This window comes from Lathamus discolor, chromosome 5, assembly GCF_037157495.1.
Source record: "Lathamus discolor isolate bLatDis1 chromosome 5, bLatDis1.hap1, whole genome shotgun sequence".
Lineage (NCBI taxonomy): Eukaryota > Metazoa > Chordata > Aves > Psittaciformes > Psittacidae > Lathamus > Lathamus discolor.
Genome location: NC_088888.1, coordinates 97,652,009 through 97,658,259, shown reverse-complemented (window position 1 = coordinate 97,658,259; position 6,251 = coordinate 97,652,009). Strand labels below are relative to the sequence as shown.

At 39.7% G+C, this 6,251-nt stretch overlaps 1 long non-coding RNA gene across 1 annotated transcript; it reads left to right on the top strand.

Moving 5' to 3' along the window:
* Positions 1-2,294: 2,294 nt before the first annotated feature.
* LOC136014429 (uncharacterized) lies at positions 2,295-6,243 on the top strand. The gene is made up of 2 exons (XR_010612693.1): positions 2,295-2,527; positions 6,151-6,243. It is a non-coding gene; the product is annotated as an uncharacterized LOC136014429 (long non-coding RNA).
* Positions 6,244-6,251: the final 8 nt, after the last annotated feature.

The window sequence follows — 6,251 nt, the reverse complement described above, 5'->3', positions numbered from 1 at the left end:
CCCCCTACAATGATCCATTCATAGCCCACTCTTAGAATCATAGAATAGTTAGGGTTGGAAAGGACCTCAAGATCATCTAGTTCCAACCCCCATGCCATAGGCAGGGACACCTCACACAAAACCATCCCACACAAGGCTTCATCCAACCTGGCCTTGAACACCGCCAGGGATGGAGCACTCACAACCTCCCTGGGAAACCCATTCCAGTGCCTCACCACCCTCACAGGAAAGAATTTTCTCCTTATATCCAATCTAAACTTCCCCTGTTTAAGTTTGAACCCGTTACCCCTTGTCCTGTCACTACAGTCCCTGACGAAAAGTCCCTCCCCAGCATCCCTATAGGCCCCCTTCAGATACTGGAAGGCTGCTATGAGGTCTCCACGCAGCCTTCTCTTCTCCAGGCTGAACAGCCCCAACTTCCTCAGCCTGTCTTCATACAGGAGGTGCTCCAGTCCCCTGATCATCCTCGTGGCCCTCCTCTGGACTTGTTCCAGCAGTTCCATGTCCTTTTTATGTTGTGGACACCAGAACTGCACACAATACTCCAAGTGAGGTCTCACGAGAGCAGAGTAGAGGGGCAGGATCACCTCCTTCAAGCTGCTGGTCACCCTCCTTTTGATGCAGCCCAGGATACGGTTGGCTTTCTGGGCTGCAAGCGCACACTGCCGGCCCATATTCATTTTCTCATTGACCAGCACCCCCAAGTCCTTCTCTGCAGGGCCTCTCTGAATCTCTTCTTTGCCCAGTCTGTAGCCATGCCTGGGATTGCTCCGACCCAGGTGTAGGATCTTGCACTTGGCATGGTTGAACTTCATAAGGTTGGCATCAGCCCACCTTACAAGCGTGTCAAGGTCCCTCCTGATGGCATCCCTTCCCTCCACCATATCAACCGGACCACACAGCTTGGTGTCGTCAGCAAACTTGCTGAGGGCGCACTCAATCCCACTGACCATGTCAGCGATGAAGATGCTAAACAAGACCGGTCCCAACACCCATCCCTAAAGGACACCACTCGTTATCGGTCTCCAGCCGGACATCGAGCCATTGACCACAACTCTTTGTGTGACTCTTGTCTCTTTCTATCTGTTTGGCTTCTGTGAAAGAACTGTGTAGAAGCAGATAAAGCAACAGAAACCAAGCAACAACTAACCAATAAACCAACCAACCAAAACCCCATTAAGCTGTCTCCATACTGGTTTTCCCTTCCTTATCTGGTTCTTACTATCTCTGTAAGAGAATTGAATTGAATCACAATGAAGAAAATACTATATCAAGGATAAGCATATTGACTATAGAGAAAGTCCTCAGGAGAAGGAATGAAGCAATGCCAGATAGACAGGAGGGCAGAGGTGAACAGACACTCACTGGTGATGGGGAGGGGAAATAGGAGCTAAGAAAGAGAAATGTAAGAAAATTTGGTGCTGGGAGAAGACCAAGAACACTCTATAGATGTCTATTGCACAATGTACCCACTTTGTCTATCATCTTGTTTGATTCTTTGACTCCTATGTATTTTTGAGTACTTAAAAGAAAAAGCAAAAAGAGTTCCTTAATTTGAAAGGCTGCCTTGGTTATTAGTCATTATTCTATTTGAATCAGTATATGCCTGTAACTTTAATCTTATCAAAAGTGTCTAATTTCAGAAATATCTCCATTAGTATCAGTGACATTTTCCAGGAAGTAAAGTGTTATTTGAGCTGAGTAATTTTATTGCTATTGTCTACATTTCTTGCATTATTTCACAGGGCTCTTTTTATGGACTGCCTGCGTTCTCTTACAAGCTTGCTTGTACTACAGAGCTCTGTTAGACTCTCCTTCTGCCTCCCTATTTATAACAATCTAAGTTTAGAAATATTTGATCACATATTAGCAGTTGTATAATGTGAGAAGCTGTTTGTATTTCTGTATCAGCTGGTTAGGCATCAGCTATTTTTTCTCATACATGGCACAGTAAGCTGCAGTGCTGCAGTACATTGTCAGGAAATAGGGGAGATATGTTGGGTGTGCAACCGTAACTGCATTCAACAAAGAGATAAGAGTGCTGTTTTAGGCAGTTGTAAAGTGCCCTTTCTGCTGGTAGGTGTCTCTTTGTGCTCCAGCAGAACTTGTAAATTATTTTACAAGTTCTCTTCCTTTTAAGAAGCAGTATGTAAGGTTTAGAAAGATTATATGACACATTTATTATATTTATTATAATTAACATAATAAGTAAATGTTGTAGTGTATAAAGCTAACAAAGACATCTGAGCATAATTCTCAATTTATCTTTGAAATTCTTTACTCTCACAGTGCTGTGGGAAGAAAATAGAATGCAAGATGTAAAGGGAAGAAAGCTTTTGGCATTGCACATATGGCTATTGCTCTCATTAGGTTTCAATGGGGAATCACTGGCCTGTGTTTGGCTGAATACATCTGACATTTTCTCTCTCATTTGAATGGAGATATGGTCAGACTTCAGTGATTACATACACTGCAGTAGAGGCAAAATAATTCAGTCTTCAATCAACAGATTTCCGGAGGCAGCAAGGCAAGTAGAAACATTTTTCTTTCCTATTCTTGATCAGGCTTTTTATCAGCCATGTGGAACCACTTTTGTTTGCTCAGCCACAGTTAGACCGAGGTACAGTTTAATAAGATCCATGTGTCAGAAGGACTTTTAAGCCAAATACTGTAAACTCTTCTCATTCCATGTTGTAACAAAATCTAAAGCCTACACATATATATGTGCATATACATAAATGTGTGTTCATGCATACATGTCTGTAGATACACATACATTTTTCAGTTGTTTAGAGTTTGTTTCTCTCGATCTTCAACACTTCAAAATCTCAGAAGTATTGTAGCTAAATACCACTGCAGTTTCTATTTCTCTTCTTGAAAGTACTGAAGTTAGATACTTAATGTAACCTGTGCAGTATGGGTAGAATTGAAACTTTTTTCTGTTTAATAAAGAGATAATCAAGTATATATCATTATCGTATTTAGAGATTGCTTGGATATAACAGTGTTGTGAAAGTGAATGGGAATGTGAAAGGGAATGGGTGTTTCAAGACTAGATGTGGCTCCAAAACATGAAACGTGAATCCGCTTTACTGAACTTATCCTAGGGAAAAAAAGTCAAGACCTGTAACTATTCTCCCATGTCTTTGCAGTCCAGACAGCAAGATGAAATAGAAGGGCAGAATCCCAAAAAGAATTTAATAAAGTTTTTTGGTCTTTTGGTTTTGTTTTGGTTTTTTTTATTATTTTTTTCCAAAGAAGAATCTTCTTAACAATATTTCCAGCATTTTCCAGGACTGCTTCTGTGTATAGGACTAGTTTTGCAGTGGTGCAATAGAATTTCGGTGGTGTCAGCCCAGCAGTGGACTGTATAATAAAGAGAAGAACTAGACCCATTGTTCTCAACAGGAAGACGGCTTTCTGAGTTATATGAAACTGAGTGATTGCCTTGTTTCTTCTCAGCAAGAGAAAACACAAGCTGGAAATAGAGGTGCACATTCATAGCATGTGGCTACCTTGGTACCAAGGCTAAGAATGATTTTACTAACAGGGCTAGCATAGACAATATCCTCAAATAATGTCAGTTGCTGTGAAAATATTGCAAGTCAGTACATGGTGAGGAAGTTCATCAGTGGCCACTGTGTCACCGTCAAATGTGAAAAACAGTAGATTTGAAAGCTAAGCCAATCCATAATTTTCTGGACAAGGAACTATTTCATAGCTGAAATACCAAACAAAACTGAATGGAGACAATTTACTTCTGTAGGCCTGGAGCTAGTGGAATTGCTATTTGTCAAGAACTGACCTTTTCCCCTTCAGTGGATCTGTTTCCATATCGACCTGTCTTAAAATCAATGTGATTACCTTCCACTGTATGCTACCCTGGGATTAAAACTTATTCCATCTGACTTTTATGTATTTCAACTACTGTTTATGGGCTGGCAAGTAAACAAATACAGTTTTAGACTAGTTGATTCAGTTGTTTCACTGAAAGGAGCCGCTGGAATCTACTCTCCCTTTTTTACTTACTGCAGTCTTTCTCAGTCACTTCTCTGGAAATCAGAATTCAATAGCATTTTTCAAACAAAGTTTGAAAAATGAAGGGGGGAAAATGCTTCTGGGAGGGCGAAGGGAGTGGTTTTTTTTCTTCTGTGGGACACCAAGAACTTGATTTTTAGATAAACCTTATTTTTGAAAATTTCATTCTTTCTACAGCTGTGGGCAAGATTGTGCATTTGTGCTTTGTTCCCTATAATACAAAAGAGTTTGAAATGACACCTCATGCTGAGTAATGCAAATCCTACTGAATAGTGTCCTTAATATGCTTAAAAACAGCCAATTTATGTCAACAATGGAGTGAGCCTGATTTGACTGATATTTCAGAGTCGAAAATAAGGTCTTCACAAATATTTTGTTTGCAGCAAAATATCTCCCTGAATTGAACTTCCATGATGACTGAAGCGGGTTGTGATCCTGTTTCTGTCCAGCAGAATATTTAGCAAACTCAAAGTCCAGGATCTGCACTTCCAGGCCATCCTATGCTATGAGTCAGGAAAATTTGGGAAGCTTTCATGGTTCTAAAGTTGAATCTTCTTAAATAATCTGAGACTTTCAATTTTAACTTTCCCAGTCCTCCTATCATGCAATTGGAAATACTACAGGGCTCTGCTGGTGTCAAGGGATTCTGGGCTTTTTTGCTGGCACATTGAATGTTTCAGACTATCTTCGATTTTCTGAAATTAGATGATCTCATAGTCCCCAATTTCCAGGGGCCACCCAGGTTGTTGGTTAGAATCAACCTCCAGCAGTTCATTCTTAAGCAATTTTTACCCTTTGGAATCTCCCTCTACAGAGAGTTCAGAAAATGATTCAGTTTTAATTTTGATTGGAGCTTGCCCTTTGTTCCCCTCCCAAATGTCAGCATTTCCTGTGGGAATCAAATTTTGAGTTACAACCAGGTTTCTACAGAGAATCTATCTGCCACAAACCTTGGTCATAGTAAACTGTGAGCCAAACTGTGGAAACTCTTCATGCCAGTGCTCAAAGCAACCCAAACCACAGTCATCCTGCCTAGAAATTAATCAAAACAGCAAAGACAACACTGAATATGGTTTTCAGCTAGATTTCTACCAGCCTTCTGGAAATGAAACACACATTGGAACCAAATGTTGTTTAAATCAAATGAGTGATTATAGTAGGCAGTAAGACATGAGACATGTTCACTCATTAGTGATCTACTGGAATGTATTTGTGGCTTGGACATCCTCTTGACTCCCGAGAATCTTTCTTCTGTTGCATTTCCCACTATCATTTCTTTTTCCCTTCTTGGCAGAAGAGCCATGGACGTTTTAGGTAGCTATCTTTAAATGGGTTAAAGCAATTTTCTCTAGCCCAAATAGATAAAGTGCTAAACAAATTAATTGTTGGTTACTTGACATGGGGGAAAAGACCGTTAAAATAAAGTTCTCCCAAATACACTGGAAACCTTCTTTTTTGCACACATTTTACACTATACATAAGGTTCCATTCTCAGGAATTCGTGCTGCTATCTCCCAAGTTGTAGCTAATATTGATTTTCATTTCACAGAGAAAGATATTCTATGCAATCAGCTAAGGCAAGATCTCATTACTGTGGTCTGGGTTTCTGCTTAAAGGATAATGGGCAGCCCCAGCTCTTGCAACAGGAAACCTACTGCAAACTGGGCAAAACAGATAAGGCTTTCATATAACAATAGTTAAGCAAACAGGCAGTGGATCTAACACTAAATGGGAAGCTTTAATGTAATGCAGTTGGAAAAGATGCCTCTTATTTCTGATTTCCACCTTGTAATCTGGTGGAAAGGTAGTTCAGATATCTGTTAGTGATTTGGGAAAGTCAGTCACCACTCACAATGTATTAAGGAACTTTCCCAAGGTATCTGTAGATTTTTGTCGCTGTCTGCGTATGTTCATATGGTTAGAACTGTTAAGATTTTCTTTTACTGTTAAAAAAAACCCAAATCTCCACCCTGCTTCATAGCACAAATTGGACAGTCCTAAAATGTTTTGCTGAAAGGTAAATTCATTAAGAAACTCAAATTTCAAAAATGTCAATGCTTTAATTTTTCCATCTGAAATGGGCTTTTTCTTTTTTCTTTTTTCTCTCCTCAGAATTTCAAGAAACAAATCAAATCATCCAGCAATATTGCAGTAAAATAAAATCTTTTCATTACAGTTTGAAATAAATTTGTGCATGTGTAAAAAAACATTTA